General features: G+C 39.6%; 1 protein-coding gene and 1 long non-coding RNA gene across 4 annotated transcripts in view; both read right to left on the bottom strand.

The window, feature by feature from the left end:
* Positions 1-21,640, bottom strand: part of SNF4Agamma (SNF4/AMP-activated protein kinase gamma subunit) — a 260,410-nt gene that overhangs the window by 8,978 nt on the left and 229,792 nt on the right. The gene's annotated exons all lie outside the window — the stretch shown is intronic.
* LOC117219012 (uncharacterized) lies at positions 2,848-9,726 on the bottom strand. The gene is made up of 2 exons (XR_004489929.2): positions 6,916-9,726; positions 2,848-2,982 (listed from the first exon to the last, which is right to left on the bottom strand). It is a non-coding gene; the product is annotated as an uncharacterized LOC117219012 (long non-coding RNA).

The raw sequence follows: 21,640 nt of genomic DNA, 5'->3' as shown, positions 1-21,640 counted from the left end.
GTCGGCGCAAGCTACCGACGACGCAATTAGAGAACGCTGGTCTTCTATACTTCAGATGTCTCTTGGCAACGATAATCGTATCATCTTTATAGGAGGAAGTACCGTGTACACAGGATTCAGATTTACTCGCAACATATGAGCCGTTTATTTTGAAAGTGGCATAAGTCGCTTTACCGTAATGGAAAGTGGTGATTTTTTTAATGTTTATAAGAAATTATTTATACCGAGAAAAATATCAGTATCCTGAGATAACAAATACAAGTAAATCTTCTCGAAAGTTAGCATCCATATTTTTAAACGTGTTAAAACGCAAACCCTTGAATATATCGACTTAAAAACAAAGTGACTTATGCCACTTTCAAAATAAACGGCTCATATGTCGTACGAAAGACGGCGCCACGAGCCGCGAATTTTCAAAGCGACCGCGGCTGTAAAATTATTCCAAAACAAGTATCTCGAATTTCCTTTACTTCCGGCTAAATTAATTTCAGAAATAACTACCAGAAGGTACAGCAGCGCGTACGTCTGTCTCGTATTTCCCCGTATTATGATTTCATGTTTTATATCAGCCCTCGTGTTTCAACGACCATATTTCCCCCCCCCCCCTCTCGCGCTCTCTTTCTCGCGCTCTATCTCTCTCGCGCTTTCTCTCTCCGCGTTCTCTCTCTCTCTCTCTCTCTCCGCGTTCTCTCTCTCTCTCTCTCGCGCTCTCTTTCTCGCGCTCTATCTCTCTCGCGCTTTCTCTCTCCGCGTTCTCTCTCTCTCTCTCTCTCTCTCTCTCTCTCTCTTTCTCTTTCTCTCTACGAAACCGTGCACGAATTGAAACGTAACGAACGAAATACAATAATCTACGGGCACGTGTAAACTCATTAAAAGCAATACCGCATATTTTTATGGGACAAGAAAAATTGTGTGAGTTTTTTCGACGAGATTCGTTTTAAAAATAACGCGTAAGTATTAACTCTTTGCACTCGAAGCTGTTTCAAAACTAAGATATTTCTTCCAATGTTGCATTATTTTTGCACTGTTCGCATATGAAAGTCAGTTTACTCGCACTCGTACAATAACTACACTTTTAACGTAGATTCTTTGAATATAAACAAATTTATTAAATATATATAGCTAATTATATATTTAATAGCTAATATTTGTAGCAATTTTTAGCTAAAAAAATAGCCAAATATATGTATTTTATTAGCTATTAAATATATAATTAGGTATATATATTTAATTATATATATAAATATTATGTAGCAATTTTTAGCTAAAAAATAGCCAAATATATATATATTTGGCTATTTTTTATATTATTAGATTTATATTTATATTATAAATAAATAATATATTTTTTATATTATTTATTTATATTAGCTATAAATATTATATAGCAGGTGCCTCAATATTATACTTAGCGGCGCCTCAGACTCGCCGTTCGAGTGCAAAGGTTTAATCCTTTGAAAAATCTAATTTTCTAGCAACGAGTCTGAAATCACTGTCTCGATTTTAGTTCCAGTAAGAGAGAACAGTATATCGATCATGAGGAAACAGGTTGCAAAATGTACGCGAGCTCGGATGGACCTCTCTCTCTCTCTGGCCATGCTTGCCACGGAATCGTCAAAAGGATTCGTTCATATAGAAGGTTCAAGGACATCCGGTTTCGTCGACGATGCGAATTTCAGCCGGACTCGAATTCGTAAACGTTTCGATCGACGCGAGAGCGTGGGATCTCGCGGGCGTCGCTTGTTTCGCGAACTCGGTCCCCGAAGTACCTTTTTTAAGGATCCAAGCGAGCTCGGCCTCGAGCGGCGGATTCTCCACCTCGAATTCCTTGATGAGATCCTTCGAGTAAATAGGCTCGTCGTCCTGGCTCCACCAAGCGGACGAAACTCGGCTCAACGTGGCGCGAACTGCCTTACAGTTCGAATAATAGTGCAGGGCCAACATTATCTCGCACTGTTATTATTACTCGTAGCCGGACTTTTGGCCAAATTGTCCATCCTTTCCACGATGACATCGCCTCGAACTTTGTGATTGATTTTGCCTCACTAGCAGCTCGGCTCACACAGTCCCGAGTGATCGTCGCGAGAAAAGAACGCGCGCTCTTCGATCACCTTCTTCGTCGTTACGGGCAACGACGATTCTTCGCGGAATTCGGCCGTCTTCTGCCGCGTATTTAAAAAAAAAAAAAACAACCACCGTTTCCCAGCATTCAACGTTCGTATATGTTGAAAAAAAAGGATATTTTAGCCTCGAACAAAAATTAATCTATAGTTTACTTAGTACTAAGATACTAAGATATCGGTTTACATTTTCGCCGGTTCCGTCAGCGGGCAACGACGGTGATGTAAACTGTATATAATAGATACCGCGATACATCATCACCGGTACCATTAGATACACATCGTGCCCTGACTGTTTGGGGATCCCAGCGTCACGTATACAATGTGAAACGCGACAAATAAACGTCTCTGATTGGTGGATAAGACGAACCCAAGAAGGGTTTGGCGGTAGTTCGAAAGTCGTGAAAAAGGAAAGGAGTGGGGAGACGTTTCGTCCGGGGCCCGCTAGAGGACTCATCAGTAAGGTTATCCTAGCGGGCTCTTGCCTTAGACGTAAGGGTAGGACGAAGTCTCGGTGTATATATAGGGATCGAGGCGGATCGGCTACTAGCGGGAAGAGGAGCCCTCTGCTGGCGGGTCTGGAGGTAGCCGCCACAAGGGTATAAAAGAAGCGTTTTTTCTTACCGGACTCTCAGTAGAGTTTGGTCGCTCGATCGTTTTCGCCCATATACCTTCTCTCAATAAAGGAATAAAATAAAGTCTTTTTAAGAAAAGAATTAGAATCGTATTCATTTTTCATTCCATAATCCCAACAGTATAAATGTTCCATAGACTTTATTTCGGCGATTGATCCGCGACGCAACATTGTGCAAGACCTCTCCGAATCGATTCGAGAACGTAAAGCGTGGACTTTTACACGAAACTGAAAGCATTTCAATTGCAGTATTTTAAATCGCAGCGCTTTATTCGTCGATTATGCGTGGCCTATTTTTACTTATCGACGAGAAGTATTGAGATCGTGAAATATTCTCGCGTATTTCGTTCGGTACACGTGGGCGCGCAGCGTTCTCTCGGGTTCATAGGAAATTCGTCGACTGCGACGCTAATGAGAACGGAGAAAAAAAAAAGATTACAGGCGTTCTTTGATAGTCCTCGCTTGCTTGAGAATTCTAATGGACGTCGAAGCTGTCGGGCGAACTCGTCCCCCTCGAACGAGAAAATTACGTTTCCCTACTTTCCAACCCGAAACGGTACCTTCTCCCTCCGAGTGGAATCGAATCACGTAATAGAATTAAGAAAGTGCGGATACGTAAAAAAAAAAGAAGAAAAAGAACTGTCACGAATCGATTTCTGCTGGGTCTAGTTGGTAATCAGTTTTCCAATTACGCGTGTATCCGCGCGGCACAATACAAGCTGAAATGGGTCAATTTAAAAGATGAGCCGAGAAGGACGCGAGAAACGCTCTCCAATTTCGGTCTCGCGACGGGAGAAGAGGAGATTATATCGTTTTGTATACCTGGTTCGAGAAATGTAATTTCGCATACTGTATAGAGCGAATTAAGAAAACAAGAACCGTTCGCGTGTGGTGGTTTTTCGTGTACGCGACGCGCGTAGTTCACGAACGATGAGACCGAGAAAGAAGTATTTTCTCCACTGGCTAAGAGATTTAGCGTAGAAGTGAAATACGGTTATATTCTTCCTAATTGACGCTCGGATTGTACACAAAAATTGATATTTTGGGAACAGGAGATACGATTATTTATTAGTTATAATATTTATGTTATAATTATAATATAATATTATGTTATGTTATTATAAATATAATATTATGTTATTATATTATGTTATGTTATTATAAATATAATATTATGTTATATATTAATATAATATTTATGTTATTTATAATACTAGTTTATATAGTTACCGATTGTCAATAACTATGAAAACGAGCTGCAAGGATCGAATAATCGTATCTCCTTCTCCCAAATTGTCCATTTTTGTGTACAATCTGAGAGTCAGTGGGGGAGAATTTATTGTAATTACTCGATCGTATTTCAGAATTTTATCTGATTCTACATTTGGAAAGTAAAAAAGCAAGGCCATTTATATCATTACTTTGTCGTGCTTGATAATATTTTCAGATATGCTTTATACGTTTATAAGTCCACGAGCTTTGTTATATTGTACCTTAAATATGAATGAAACTTTATACAGGGCGTCCCACAATTATATTAACACCTGGAAGTGGGCGATTCCTGAGGTGATTTGAAGTAACTTTTTCCTGAGCGAAAATGCAGTCCGTGGCTTCGTTTACGAGTTATTAACTAAAAACGCTGACCAATGAGAGGCGGCTCGCCTAGCGCTAGACTGCCGAGCCAATGAGAGGCGGCTCGCCTAGCGCTAGGCTCCCGAGCCAATCAGCGGAACTGGGCTCCGACCGCTCGTTGGCTCGGTCGCCACGCGCCAGCCGACTTGCCTCTCATTGGTCAGTGTTTTTCGTTAATAACTCGTAAACAAAGCAGCGGATTGCATTTTCGCTAAGGAAAAAGTTACTCGAAATGACCTTAGGAATCACTCCTTTCCAGGTGTTAACGTAATTACGGGACATTGCGAATGGAATATTGACGCGTTAACAGCACACGCAATTACATGGAACTCGATATAGAAAAGGTTTGGTTAAATTTAACGAGACCTTTATCCCACTGCAATCTAATTAATTCCGGAATCGAACGTTTCCGTTTGTTTCCACGACTCGATATCCAACGCATTATATTTGCCCGAACGTTTCGAGTTAATTACTATCTAGATCGAGCGACGCTGAAAATAATCTTTTCTATTCCCGTTTGTTTCATAATGGAACCAGATCAAAGAATTCGATTCAGGGGTAAATTTCAGTCTAGCGAACAGAGTTTCGCGGACGGTTCCAAGATAGAACTTGACACACTGTTTATCGCGTCCAAGGATAGTCGTCTCTCCACGATTCCGATGATACGTTAATTGATTCGCGGCAAATGTCCAATATTATAAGCCCTGTAAATCAACTGTCTTCGTTGACAAAGAGTCCCCTGTTGGCTTGCTAAATCCACGAAACGCGTGGATTTTCGTGGCGTCGAATCCCCGGCGTTTAGCTTCGTTCCAATTGTGTCAATTCGCGAGCATCATAGTCGCCGTGTGATCGCATGAATCTCAAATTAGTTCGTTATCACCGTACAATTAACGTTCAAATTTGTTAATAACGCACCGATTTTTATTCTTATCCTCTCATTTCTTTTCTAGTAAATAAAACTCTCAAATTAGTTCGTTATCACCGTACAATTAACGTTCGTATTTGTTAATATTCTACACGTTTCGAAACTGCTTTCGACGCACCGATTTTTATTCTTATCGTCTCATTTCTTTTTGAATAAATAAAACTCTCAAATTAGTTCCTTATCACCGTACAATTAACGTTCGAATTTGTTAATATTCTACACGTTTCGAAACTGCTTCCGACGCACCGATTTTTATTCTCATCGACTCATTTCTTTTCCAATAAATAAAACTCGACAACGCCGTGAGAATCGAAGCGAATTCGCATCGTTTTTCGTTCGATTGAATTGATTTTTATGTTTCGTTTTTCTTCTTTTTCAACGTAACGCTACGTAATACACCGCCACGTACTCCGTATCGCGTGAAACCTGACGTTTTAATTTCGTTTCGCACGATTTTCATTGCGAACGAACTCATTCCCAGTGAATTATGCGCACGGTAGAATTTATTAAACTGTTTGTATCATTATGTGACAATATTGAAATTAGCGAGATGAATGTTTCGCGTGCATCAACCAGCTATAACTTATAAATAGACGCACGCTTCTTGCCAATAGGTGAGCTATGTGACAGGTAATTGACAGTTGGTCCACTGCCCTGACGTATGGTAATTTCTTTAACTTTTGATCGCACGCAAGCTTCGAGATCTCTTCATCGAAACGATTGTGAAATTCTTTCGCGAACATCCTCCTCTTCGTCACGAAATGTTTCCTTGAAACATTCGCGAGCATTTTCAAGAATAAATTTGGAACATAATATTAATTAATGAAACTCCGAATTGTCGAATAACGGTGCATTTCAGGTTCGATAAAAATCGTCGATCAAAAAACGTCCGGACACTGAAAGCCGATCGCGCCATCTCTTCTCAAATCTACAACGTTTACAGTGTGAAATTATACGAGGAAATTAATTAAATTCGTGAAATTCTTACACGATTCTCTAATTAGCCGACGCTTGATCGAACAAGTTGTTCCCCCAAAACAGTTCAAGAAAACCGCGCAGCTTCTAGAAATCGTAAAAATTCGTACTGTGCGTAACCGACGCATCATTGAAGAAATTGTTCAAAAAATAGTTCACGACAAAGAAAACCGCGCAGCTTCTAGAAATCGTAAAAATTCGTATTGTGCGTAATCGACGTATCATTGAAGAAATTGTTCAAAAAATAGTTCACGGCAAAGAAAACCGCGCAGCTTCTAGAAATCGTAAAAATTCGTACTGTGCATAACCGACGCATCATTGAACAAATTGTTCCAAAAAATAGTTCACGACAAAGAAAACCGCGCAGCTTCTAGAAATCGTAAAAATTCGTATTGTGCGTAACCGACGCTTCATCGAACAAATTGTTGCAAATCAACTCACGACAAAGAAAACCGTGCAGCTTCTAGAAATCGTAAAAATTCGTACTGTGCATAACCGACGCATCATTGAACAAATTGTTCCAAAAAATAGTTCACGACAAAGAAAACCGCGCAGCTTCTAGAAATCGTAAAAATTCGTACTGTGCGTAACCGACGCTTCATCGAACAAATTGTTCCAAATCAACTCACGACAAAGAAAACCGCGCAGCTTCCAGAAAACGTAAAAATTCATACGGCACGTAAAATCGGCGCACCGAGCTCGCTTCGAGCTCTCCGACGAGAACCGCGAAGAAACTCGCGCCGTGACTCCCCCGCGTTCACCAGAGAGCACACACACACACACACGAACGATTCACGGAATTCCCTTGTATCCCACGATCGGCACACAGGTGCGCGCACAACTCGGCGAAGTCGCGCGTAAACAATCAACAGCGAAGTGGCGCGTTAGAATGCTGGCACGTTTTCGCGACATCGACGCACCGACCACCGAGATTCCCGGATACCATATCGCGGACGGCAGACCCGGTGTGTCCGCTCGGAAATGCTATCTCCGCACAACTTCTGCCGCGAAGACGGACGACAGTTCGACGGATCGGATCGGTTCCGAGGGGAGATCCGCGGTCCAGCGAGCTCCGGTCATCGTGTCCTGCCGAAGGAACGATATCCCGGGACTCTCCGACGACGAGGACGAGGACGGTGCACGATCGCCGACCTTTGACCGCGACGCCGCGCGAACTCGGCGCTCCCTCGACTTTGTCGCTGGCGAACCGAATAACCGTCTCGGACTGCTTTACTGTCTTCCTTCAGTCTGCGGCCACCACCTCGTCGACGCCGCTCGTCATCGTCATGGACGATCGTGCCAAGAATAACTCCACACGAAATCCAGGGATCTTGCCAAGAAAAAAGTTTCGCCGCGAGAATCCGCCGGCACCGCCTCTTGTTTTCGCGATCGATGCCCACACGAGTCGATCTTCGCGATCGATTAGAGCTTCGCTTAGAGCTTCGCTTAGAGCTACCGACCCCACTCGACCTTAGCCGTCGAAGATCGAGCGACGATATTTCGCGGAGCGAGAGACAGTGAGATCACGGGGAGAGAGAGCGGGGTGCAAGGGGGGAGATCCTAGGCGGATTTTGTACGCGGTTAGGGTTGCAAACGGGCCCGGAAAACGCGGCCGCAACAGTCGACACGCTCGTGCGGAGCTGGCGATCTACCAGCCAGGGGCTCGCGCCTGGCCAATTCCTCCTTTTACGACGTTACTGACGCGCCGGTGGCGTCTTCAAGGTAACACCAGTTGCTTCTCGCCCGATTTTAGCGGTTTCTGGGCGTACACGTTGCGCAATCTTGTCTCGATCTCGAACGGCGAAGCGAGGTAGACGATATTTCACACCTTTCGAGAGTACATCAGTGGCGGGATGTTAATTGATGGTAGCGGATTTTTTTTTCGGGAGGAAAAATGTGGTTGTGCAAGCTTCGGAATCGTTTATCTGTCTATCTGTTTATTTGAACAAGTTTTTTGGTTCAACTTTTCCTTCGGGGGTTTCTATATTTTTTTTTCTTTTCAGTGTACAGTGATGTCTCTCTAATTGACGCTAAGATTGTGCACGAAAATGGACAATTTAGGGAGAGGAGATACGATTGTTCGAGCCTTGCGGTTCGTTTTCATAGTCACGAATTGTCAAGAAGTATAAAAACGAGTCGCAAGGCTCGAACAATCGTATCTCCTCTTCTCGAATTGTCCATTTTTGTGCACGATCTGAGCGTCAGTTAGGGAGACATTATCGTACATCGCGGTGGATTTTGTCGAGAAAAGTCTAAAAATCGATGTCCTGAATCTGGGAATCTAATTAGAACAAGTGCTGAAGTCATTTGTTTTTGTCAGACCGTATAGTAATTTCTCCCTAATTCCCCAAAAGAAAATTTGTACAATTTTTTCAATACAGTTTGCACTATGTTTTTATAGTCGTTGACAATCGGTAACTATAAAAACGAGTCGCAAGGCTCGCGTAATCGTATCTTCTCTTCTAAAATTGTTTCATTTCTGTGTACAAGCTGAGCGCCAATTAGGGAGAATTTACTGTATAAAGTTACGTGTTCGAAATACAGTAATGTCTCTCTAATTGACGCTCAGATTGTCCACAAAAATGGACAATTTAGGAAGAGGGGATACGATTATATTCGATCCTTGCGGTTCGTTTTTATAGTCACGAATTGTCAAGAACTATAAAAACGAGCCGCAATGCTCGAACAATCGTATCTCCTCTTCTCGAATTGTCCATTTTTGTGCACGATCTGAGCGTCAGTTAGGGAGACATTATCGTACATTGCGGTGGATTTTGTCGAGAAAAGTCTAAAAATCGATGTCCTGAATCTGGGAATCTAATTAGAACAGGTGCTGAAGTAATTTGTTTTTGTCAGACCGTATAAAAATTTCTCCCTACTTCCCCAAAAGAAAATTTGGACAATTTTTTCAGTACAGTTTTTAACACACTTCCTCCAAGAACATTTGTTCTCCTTTAAACCTCGACGATACGTGCGGAGATTTCAATTAATCGATAAAAACTGGGTATTTAGGTAACGATTTTTGTGTCGTGGGTCCAAGTAGACCCGGGCTCCGGTAGAAAAATGCCCGGTTCCACAATTTGCATTCTGGAATCGTAGGAATTGCAAAGTTCCTTTCATTGGAAATTTCCGGATAAATTAATCGTCATATTTCTATCGTGCCTTTTGTCTTGATTAGCAACGTTTTTATCCATGATGTCAGTTTTATTTCGCGTGCGCGCTTTTGTGAAATCATTCTTTAATACCGACTGTAATTGCGAATCGCTTGGGACGCGCACACTTAATTAAAATCCCGATTACGACACCGAGATGATCTAAAACTGCAAAATGTTTGTTTTGAAAAAAAATGAACCGACGACACGGAGGATTCAATGAATATTTATTAAATATTTTAATAAACCGTATTTATATAAATCGTTTGGTTTTCGTCGTGAATTCATAAAATCCACAGTGTATATTTATTTAATAATAATAATATTATTATTATTAATATTAAATAAATATACACTGTGGATTATTATTATTATTATTATTATTATTATTATTATTAATATTAAATTAATATACACTGTGGATTATTATTATTATTATTATTATTAATATTAAATAAATATATACTGTGGATTTTATGAATTCACGACGAAAACCAAACGGTCGGATTTCAAACAGCAAAAAGTTTGAACAAATTCCAGAATGTCGACGTATCGTTTGCAGTGCTTTAAAATTGATCGAAAATCAGGGAACACTGCTTCTTGCACTCCATGGAGAACATTTTCATTCTGCATAGAATTCCGCAGTTCAGTGATTAATGTTCCCACGTCATTTTAAGATATAATAGTATTGCTTGATTCTCTTGATTGTACTACTTCCTCAACGATATTTCTGAAACTGCAGGATGTTTTCAACAAATGTACAACGGCACGCAGGATTAAATAATGATTAATGTTCTTGTGCCATCCACGAGATGGCTCTATGACGTCATCATTAAGGTAACAATATTCGATGCTCCCATAACTGGTTGCATCTAATATTGTAACAGTTGAAAATATCTTGGAAAATTCTTACAGGCTGATGTGCCTGAAGAACAGTTAATAATAATTATTTATTATAATATTATTATTATTATATATGTATTTATTATAATATATTTTTATTATTATTATTATTATTATTATTATATATATATATATATATATATATATATATATTTATTATAATATATAATTAATAATATTATTAATGATAATAATATTTATAATATAATTAATAATATTAATGATAATAATATTTGATGCTCTTGATTATATTATTTCAGATTTACCGGGATTATGAAAAGCTCGTTTGTAAAAACTGAAAGATACTGTAGAAGATTAAAGTATTACGGTAATCCTGAAGGAGTTTCAAAGATAACATTTTTTTCATCCTCTCGACTTTACAATATTTTTCTTGATCTCGTTCGGACGCGATGTACAATTATTTTGTAAAAATGACAAAACTAACGTTGTAAAGAATTCAATTATCCTCGGATTTCCGACAGCGCGTTCGAGGTAACGTTTCGATCGTTGAAAAAATAATCTTCTCGATATCTCGACTCTTATCAAAATATTTTCCCCATTGATCTCGAGAGACGGTAACTCGTAATTAGGCCAGGCGAGCTTCGCTTTTCGTTCGAACGGTTCTCGTCGTAAAAACGTCGCGCGCGCGCGCGAAAGTTCACCGTGGACGTAAAACGTTTCTCGTTTCGGAAGCTCGCGAAGATCGCGCGCGAGACCTCTCGATACACGACGACGCGAGCCAAGAAAACGGCGACGGTTTTTGTCCGCGGAATCCGCTCGCGCGAAGAAACGACGCGCGTTCGAATGTAATTTCGTAAATGGCAACACAAAACAGGGAGAGGGAAGTGTAGAGGTTATTAAAGAAATTGAAGAGGCACGCGAAAGCTATCGACGACATTAACCTTTTAGGTACGGCTGAATTCTGCGCGAGGCTATTCCCTGGACGGCAGAGTCTGATATGTACTGTACAGACTCTGATACTGTATATACAGGGTATCCCAAAAATGTCTCGCAATCCGAAAGTGGCGGGTTCCTCAGGCCATTTGAAGCAACTTTTTCCTTTACAAAAATGTTCTCCGAGGCACCGTTAACGAGTTATTAACGAAAAACAGTGACCAATGAGAGGCGAGCTCGGCTGGCGCGAGGCGATCGAGCCAATGAGCGGAACTGGGCTTCGTGCGCTGGTTGGCTGGGCCGCCTCGCGTCAGCCGTACTCGATTCTTATTGGTCACTGTTTTTCGTTGATAACTCGTTAACGGTGCCTCGGAGAACATTTTTGTAAAGGAAGAAGTTGCTTCAAATGATCCGAGGAACCCGCCATTTCCGGATTGCGAGACATTTTTGGGACGCCCTGTGGACTGTTGTAAATCGATGCGAAGACAAAAGAAGTGTGAAACAATGCATATGAAGACGATTATTTGGTTCAAACGATGAGCGAGTGAGCTACTAGAGCAAGCCACTATAGCGGCGCGTCGTCCAGAGAGATGAAATCCGCGAAAGCCACTATAGTGGCGCGTCGTGCCTAAAAGGTTAAGCTTCTCCGAATTAATTGGGGTCGCAAATATCGATTCGCAGCCGTCTCTATTGTCTTCTTTGTAAACACTGCTCGGGGCGACCGAACGAGACTTGTTCTACGATTATACACGGTGCTAATTAAGAGACCGAATGGAACATTCGATTCCCCCCTATCGACGAATTCCCCTAAATCTCCTCGTTCGAAATGATTTTTTCGAATCGTTTAACGATTCGTTGTTTGCGCGTCGAGCGAACAATTCTGTAAACATTTTGCTGCGCGACAACGAACGTGTACACGCGTATATGCACACGCTCGAGCGTGCAACTTTTTAGCGAGATTGAAAAACCGGCGGCAAATGAAAGTGTTCCGAAAATAGGGGCGCGTAAATCATGTTGCCGGGGCTCGATCAGAATTCCGGCCGCCGCTACATTTATCAATTATTCCGCTTTACTAACAAACGCACCTGGAGCTTGCACACGGTTAATCGATAATGCCCGTTATCGGGATTATTATAGGTAGCATGGTCGCAGAAGTGTCGGCGTAATTTCGGTGGAAAGGTTTTATTTATATTACCGCTTTCGTAGATTTTCCATTCGTTCGGGAAAATCATTTATTTAAGCAACATTATCGTGTCCGACGTTCCCCGAAAGCCGCGATCGAAAGCAAAAACCGAACAAATGTTATCGTACATCGAATAGAAACGCTAAAAATTTGTCACGTCGTTAGCGTAAGAATAGCGCAAGATGTTAACGATAAAAAATCAAACGAATCGTCGTCCATCATTGTTCGCGTTAAAAAGTTATTTTAAATGATCGGCGAAGCTTTCGCGGCGCGGTGCAAGTTTAAAACGCGTTTCCACATGATTTCCTGCGGCATCGCGTTAAGGGGTGTTTATTTATAATGCGACTATATGGGTCGAGGTCTAGGATCAATCATTAGAACATGAAATCGCTTAAAATTCACCCAGCTGGCTCATTTTATTAGCTCTGAGTCGAGTCGATCGAGTGATATTATATAATTTTATATATTATATAATATTATAATAATACATACAATAATTACATATATAATAATATATATATAATAATAATAATAATAATATACATAATAATTATATATATAATAATAATATATAATAATAATAATGTATATAATAATTATATACATAATAATAATATATATAATAATTAATATAATTATATAATATATGATAATATATAATTTTTCAAATCGCTTTGTAAGAATAAATCTCGTTGTCTCTTTTCGATCGTCGTTTAAAAAAAAAAACAAGGTCTACTGAATATACGCGGTATTTTATAAGAAAAAAAAAAAGAATTTTGCGTCTCTAGGTAATCATCGAGAGATATGCAATGTTTCTAACGTTATCTAAACTCTGATACGCCTTCACGAACGTGACTCAATGTTTGTCTGCCGTCTCTAGCCTCTGTACACAATACTATTTATTTACGAACGGTTGCTTCATTCTTTTTCGAACATACCAGGGCGGAATATCGCGTCGAAGCTTTCTCGAACGTCTTACGTATTATTACGTATTAATCGAATTAATTACTACGAAGGCACGCTCGACGGCATTGAGAGAGAATTAAAATTAATTATGGGAAGGCATTATATTAACCCGAGATTACTATCCTGCACGCGCTAATTAAGCGCAAATTATTGACGAGGGACGGGTGCGCGAAGGTCGAAGAAGAATTTCTTATAGTTTGAACTTCGCGCACGTTGACGCGACGTTATTAACAATTTCTTTTGTAACGCGAAACCTGATAATAGAAATTCGTTAATTTTTGTTCGCGTAATAATTACTGTAGATTTTATTGTGATATTATATGCTCTGTTTAATAATTATGATATAACCAAATAATAACCTTGACATAACCTAACAATAGAAATTCGTTAATTTTTATTCGCGTAATAATTACTGTATATTTTATCGTGATATTATATGCTCTATTTAATAATTATGATATAACCAAATAATAACCTTGACATAACCTAATAATAGAAATTCGTTAATTTTATATTCGCGTAATAATTACTGTATATTTTATCGTGATATTATATGCTCTGTTTAATAATTATGATATAACCAAATAATAACCTTGACATAACCTAACAATAGAAATTTGTTAATTTTTATTCGCGCAATAATTACTGTATATTTTATTGTGATATTATATTCACTGTTTAATAATTATGATATAACCAAATAATAACCTTGACATAACCTAACAATAGAAATTCGTTAATTTTATATTCGCGTAATAAACGTTTTGTAACTAACAAAGTAAACTAATCACTGTAACGTCCCCCAAAAATTTGGACCGCTTGGCCCAATTATAAATATATACAATATAATAAAATAATGGTATATATAATATAATAAAATAATAATATATATAATATATATAATGAATATATATACATAATATAAATAAATAAATAAATAAATAAATAAATAAATAAATAAATAAATAAATAAATAAATAAATAAATAAATATATATATATATATATATATATATATATCAATAAAATATTATTAATACTATTAAATTCATGCCCAGCATTCGCTATTTTGTATTATCCACTCACTTTTCTCACAAATGCATAAAAAGCCCTCGATGTCTACGATCAGCATAAATCGCAAGAAAGTTCGAATTCTTTTACTTGGCATCAGATCACAGTCTATGGTGGCCGCGATAAATTTTCCGTCCCCAATAACGGATCGTTGAAATTCATTCGAACGATCGCAAGCGATACTATTAAACGTTGCACGAGCCACGGAGAGCGTACGCGCCGCGAGGAGGATCCGATTCTATCCGAGAAACGGAAAAGCTCCGATAAAACGGAATAACGCGTGCGGAGGAGTCGCGATCGAAGAATGTTGCAATGCTAGGAACGGGACGGCAAACAACAAACAAGGGAACCACCACCACCACCACCACCCTGTCGCTATTTGTACCGGGGCTCCGTGTTATCGAACACACCCCACCCCATGACCCAGACCTAAATACGAATGCGAAAATGCGTCACCGAACGAAATCCCCTCGACCTTGTTAAAATCAAGCTTATCCATCCAGCTTTACAACGCATTTCCGCGCAACCCCTTTCGACTCCATTGTATCCGCCCTGTCCCGTTTCCCCTCGTCCTGATCCCGACACTTGTCGCCGGAATCTTTGGATTTAACAACAGGTTGCTACAAAATGGGTGGACCACTTTCGCGTATCGCACGGTGATCGAACATCGGTCCTACGGTATACTGTAATGTCTCTGTAATTGACGCTCAGATTGTGCACGAAAATGGACAATTTAGGGAGAGGAGATACGATTGTTCGAGTCTTGCGGTTTGTTTTTATAGTCACGAATTGTTAATAAAAACGAGCCGCAAGACTCGACTAATCGTAGCTCCTGTAATATAACCTTGATGTTATATGTTAGATTTGATTACTTTTATAAAATACCGCAGTATTTACAACAGTTACCGATTGTCAACAACTATAAAAACGAGCCGCAAGGCTCGACTAATCGTAGCTTCTCTTTCAAAATTGTTTCATTTCTGTGTACAAGCTGAGCGCCAATTAGGGAGAATTTACTGTATAAAGTTACGTGTTCGAAATACAGTAATGTCTCCCTAATTGACGCTAAGATTGTCCACAAAAATGGACAATTTAGGAAGAGGAGATACGATTGTATTCGAGCCTTGCGGTTCATTTTTATAGTCACGAATTGTCAAGAAGTATAAAAACGAGCCGCAAGGCTCGAACAATCGTATCTCCTCTTCTCGAATTGTCCATTTTTGTGCACGATCTGAGCGTCAGTTAGGGAGACATTACCGTATATTGCAGTGAATTTTGTCGAGAAAAGTCTAAAAATCGATGTCCTGAATCTGGAAATCTAATTAGAACAAGTGCTGAAGTCATTTGTTTTTGTCAGACCGTATAGTAATTTCTCCCTAATTCCCCAAAGGGAAATTTGGACAATTTTTTCAATACAGTTTGCACTATGTTTTTATAATCGTTGACAATCGGTAACTATAAAAACGAGTCGCAAGACTCGACTAATCGTAGCTTCTCTTCCAAAATTGTTTCATTTCTGTGTACAAGCTGAGCGCCAATTAGGGAGAATTTACTGTATAAAGTTACGTGTTCGAAATACAGTAATGTCTCCCTAATTGACGCTAAGATTGTCCACAAAAATGGACAATTTAGGAAGAGGTGTTACGATTATATTCGATCCTTGCGGTTCATTTTTATAGTCACGAATTGTCAACAATTCTGAAAACAAGAAGCAAGGCTCGACTAATCGTAGCTTCTCTTCCCAAATTGTCCATTTTTATGTACAACCTGAGCGTCAATTAGGGAGACATTACTGTACAAGGTGTCACATAATTATTGTTGTCACCTGGAAAGGGATGATTCCTGATCTGCAGAATCGGTAATAAAATCACAGCCGTTCTTTCCTCACATTATTCGAGGGAATTTGACTTTCTTTAAATCGAGATTATTATGACAATACGATACAGTGACCAGAATGTACAGAGTGTCCCAAACTTACGTTACTATCGAAAAATTAGGGGTTCCCGAGGTCGTTCAAAATAACCTTCTCCTTAACGACTTCTGCAATTCGCGGCATCGTTCGCGAGGTACCAGCGAAAATGTTTTACTAAATTTTAATAAGAAATAAAAGTAATTTCGTCATCGTCCCGATCGATAGACATTTTTGCAAAAATCTATGTAACTCGTCGCCGAGCGAGCCAAGCCGGTCTGAAATAAAATTCCGATCGATTGGCCCGATTATAAAAAGCTTCGTTATAGAAAGCTTTGCAGGCTGTACGAACGTGTACACTTTGTCGGGCGACTGTACCACTTTTTTCGGAAACGTGTCAAATCGTTACGAGCGGCCAGCGAGCGAGCGCGCGTTAAAAAGCGTCGGCGGACCTTGGAAGACGTTCAATTCGAACTACATTTCTGGACAGGGACCGTCGTCGTCGACGGTGCCACGAAAGCGCATGAGACCGTGAAACGAATTCAATGTTATTCGGTATTCGCGTTGAGAGAAAAGCAACCACTTCCGGACCGAACTTCGGCCATATTTCCGCGACCGTTAGCCGCCGACCTACGTCGTGTGTTTCGTCTGCCCGTAAATCAGATTCTCTCTCTCTCTCTTTCTCTCTATTTCCCTCTCTCTCTCTTTCTCTCTATTTCCCTCTCTCTCTCTTTCTCTCTATTTCCCTCTCTCTCTCTTTCTCTCTATTTCCCTCTATTTCCCCCTCTCTCTCTCTTTCTCACTATTTCCCTCTCCCTCTCTCTCTCTCTCTCTCTCTCTCTCTCTATTTCTCTCTCTCTCTTTCTCTCTATTTCTCTCTCTCTCTCTCTCTCTCTCTCTCTCTCTCTATTTCTCTCTCCCTCTCTCTATTTTTCTTTCTCTCTATTTCTCTCTCTCTCTCTCTCTCTCCCTCTCTCTATTTTTCTTTCTCTCTATTTCTCTCTCTCTCTCTCTCTCTATTTCTCTCTCTCTCTCTCTCTCTATTTCTCTCTCTCTCTCTCTATTTCTCTTTCTCTCTATTTCTCTCTCTCTCTCTCTATTTCTCTCTCTCTCTCTATTTCTCTTTCTCTCTATTTCTCTCTCTCTCTCTCTCTCTCTCTCTCTCTCTCTCCTCATTTTACGTTGATCCCGACGGCCTTGCCGAATCCTTTCGTCTCTGGGTTCCGGTGCTCGCGGACGAGCTGAACCTCCCGGGAATTCATCGATCGGCACACCATACTCCCACGACAGCCGAGGAAGGATACTGTGGGTCCGGGGAACCCAGTACCACCGTTTCAAGGGGAAATCTACATAAACGGATCGGCGAGCACGTGGGACGCACTTCCCGGTTTGATTCCGAGCACCGGGCGCACACACGCGACCCGGAAAAACGATTACGATTCCGACGCAACTTTCGCGTTTTCCTCTTCGCTCGAACGCTAATACAGACTAATGTCTCTCTATAATTGACGCGCAGATTGTCCACAAAAGATGGACAATTTAGGGAGAGCAGATACGATTGTTCGATCCTCGCGACTCATTTTTATAGTTACCGATTGTCGATAATTACAAAAACGAGCCGACTAATAATAATAATAATAATAATAATAATAATAATAATAATAATAATAATAATAATAATAATAATAATATAAAAAGGCTCGACTAATCGTAGCTCCTGTAATATAATCTTGATGTTATACGTTAGATTTTATTACTTTTATAAAATACCGCAGTATTCGGGCCGTCCGCAGTAATACCCACACTTACCCTACAGCTTTGTCGACGAAAATGAACTACGAATTACAATGAATGATTGCGAATTCTATGAAAAACCGTCACGCGATCGCAACGAGTTGAAAAATTTCATTGATCGTCGCGTAAGCGAAGCGCTTCGAGAGAGGCTGGCCTAAAAATTAGTCGAACAATCTTTCTCTGATAAAATCGACGGGTCTAGAGTCTGCAGTTTCCAGCAATTATCAATGCATTTGCTCTAATGCGTAAAAAACGTACAATTTTTCCGAACGCATTTAGTTTATATGAAGAAAATTGCACGATTTTTACGCCTTCAGGAATGTATTAATTAATGCCGAAAATCGCAGATTCTCGGCTAATGTATCACGTAATAAGGGCAACCGTTTTTAATATAACAATCTCTTAAGCACCCTGAATATATTATTATATATATATATATATATATATATATATATATATATATATATATATATAATAATATGTATATAATATATAATATATACATATATATATATGTCATTATATTTTTATTGTCATACATACGATATATATCTTACATATATCTGTACATAATGTACATTTTTATGAGCATAGACGATTCATTTTATGAATAGACAATCGGTAACATAGGTTCAATTTCCGAATTAAATTGAGTCTACCACAGTATACCTTAACCCTTTCCCCTCGGAACAAATTTTGCAAACATTTCGACATCGTTATACAGAGTCGAATTGAAAGAAAAATCATTGCGCCGCTCGAAAATCTTCTAGGAACTGATAAACAAAAGAGATTTCGTGTTTTTAATCATGCCTTACAGTACGAAGGAAAATAATAAATAGAGATAATAATAATATAATAATATAATAGAATATATATAGAGAATATAATCATAATAAAATAATAAACAGTAAAAAGACACGCCACACGCTTTTTGCCACGAATGCGAATTGCGCCGGCGTATCGGCGGCATCCGAGTGCAAAGGGTTAAAATGAACTGAAATCGAGGACGGTGGACGGACGATTTAATTGCCGCAGGACACGAACGTCCGCTTAAAATTGTACGCGAAAGCGCGCGCGATAGCGAAGCTCGGCAGCGTATAGTATAGTTCGAGGTTCCTTAACCCTTTGCACTCGAAGCCATTTTAACTGGAAATCTACAATAATTTTTCTGACCCGCGCTGTCTCCATTTTATACGACAGAGCGCATTTTATGCGTGCGAAATTGAGTCTTGCGACTTATACAACAGTTATACTTTTAACAATTTCTCAAATCTAAATTTTCTTTATGTAAGAATTATTTTGGATTGTCACATAAACATTTTTTAGTGATGCCTCGGGGTCATCAGTCGAGCGCAAAGGGTTAACCCTTTGCAATTGAAGCTATTTTAATTGGAAATCTAAAATGATTTTTCTGACCCACGCTGTCTCTATTTTATACGAAAATATTTTATATGATATTGGGTCTTGCGACTTATACAACAGTTATACTTTCAACAATTTTTCAAATCTAAATTTTCTTTATGTAAGAATTATTTTGGAATGTGATATAAACATTTTCTAGTGGTGTCTTGGGGTCACCAGTCGAGCGCAAAGGGTTAACCCTTTGCAGTTGAAGCTATTTTAATTGGAAATCTAAAATAATTTTTCTGACCCACGCTGTCTCTATTTTATACGACAGAGCGCATTTTATGCGTGCGAAATTGAGTCTTGCGACTTATAATTATAATTATAAATAATTATTTATAATAATAATTATAATTATAAATAATTATAATTACATAAGTTAACGAATTAACACTTTACGCTCAACTGGTGACCCCGAGGCACCACTAGAAAATGTTTATGTGACATTCCGAAATAATTCTTACATACAAAAACTTAGATTTGAAAAATTGTTGAACTTATAATTAATATATTATAAATAATTATAATTATAATATATTAATTACAATTTCAACAATGTTTCAAATCTAAATTTTCTTTATGTAAGAATTATTTTGAAATGCGATATAAACATTTTCAAGCGGTGTCTCGGAGTGACCACTCGAGCGCAAAGTGTTAACTCGGCTAGAACCGTAAACGGAGCCGCCGAACATGTGTTCGTAAGTAGCTGAGAGAGTGAGAGAGAGAGAGAGAGAGAGAGAGAGAGAGAGAGAGAGAGAGAGAGAGAGAGAGAGAGAGAGAGGGCTTACCGAAACACGACTGGCGCATTTAACCTGGCCCGGATCGATGCAGAAATTCCCGCGTCAGCCATAATCGGGAGAGCAGGGCGCGGACTGCGTTGCAATTGCTAATTTTCCAACGAGGCAATGACTCGTGGATGAAACGATTTGTTTACAGACGGGGCACGGTAATCCGATGATCTCTAGGTTAGCTTAAATCGACCGGCACCCCCTTCGTTTACGCACCGGCACTTATTTATAAATACATTGCCGGGCTGCATCGATTTACCCGGCTTTATACCTCCTTCGCCGGGAAAGCTTTCGCGAAAGCGTTTTATCATCCGCGGCCGTTTCGTCTCTCTCTCTCTCTCTCTCTCTCTCTCTCTCTCTCTCTCTCTCTCTTCGTCTCTCTTCTAGCGGCAAGAAAATGGAACGGGACGGAAGGACCCGGCGAAACTAATGCGCCCGAAGAAAAGCTGCTCCGGGGGAATTCGAAAGAGCAATCCGTTACTACATTGTCACCCAGCGCGGCACCCAACCCGGCGCCCCTTCGCCCGAAGAAATTTGATCGAGCGCGCGGAAGCACCGCCAGATAAATGTTATTAGTTACCGTCCGAGATTAGAAATCGTTCCCGCTTACCGTTGCGTTATTGTGATATCGTTCTCGTTTTATTCTTATCTCTTATCGAGAAGTACAGTTCGATCGACTCTTCTGGGATTCGACTTCTGACACCCGGCTGTTTAGTGAAAGCTTGATTTTCGGTTTAGGCGATTGCTAATTTGATATTGATGCAGGAAAGATTGTAATTAGGCGATTGTTAATTTGACATCGATGCAGGAAAGATTGCAACTAGGCGATTGCTAATTTGACATCGATGCAAGAAAGATTGCAACTAGGCGATTGTTAATTTGATATCGATGCAGGAAAGATTGTAATTAGGCGATTGTTAATTTGATATCGATGCAGGAAAGATTGTAATTAGGCGATTGTTAATTTGATATCGATGCAGGAAAGATTGTAATTAGGCGATTGTTAATTTGATATCGATGCAGGAAAGATTGTAATTAGGCGATTGTTAATTTGATATCGATGCAGGAAAGAATGCAACTAGGCGATTGCTAATTTGACATCGATGCAAGAAAGATTGCAACTAGGCGATTGTTAATTTGATATCGATGCAGGAAAGATTGTAATTAGGCGATTGTTAATTTGATATCGATGCAGGAAAGATTGCAACTAGGCGATTGCTAATTTGATATCGATGCAGGAAAGATTGCAACTAGGCGATTGCTAATTTGATATCGATGCAGGAAAGATTGT

This window comes from Megalopta genalis, chromosome 4 (genome assembly GCF_051020955.1).
Source record: "Megalopta genalis isolate 19385.01 chromosome 4, iyMegGena1_principal, whole genome shotgun sequence".
Taxonomy (NCBI): Eukaryota; Metazoa; Arthropoda; class Insecta; order Hymenoptera; family Halictidae; genus Megalopta; species Megalopta genalis.
Note: the sequence above shows the minus strand (reverse complement) of the source record. Positions and strands in the feature narration are given on the sequence as shown.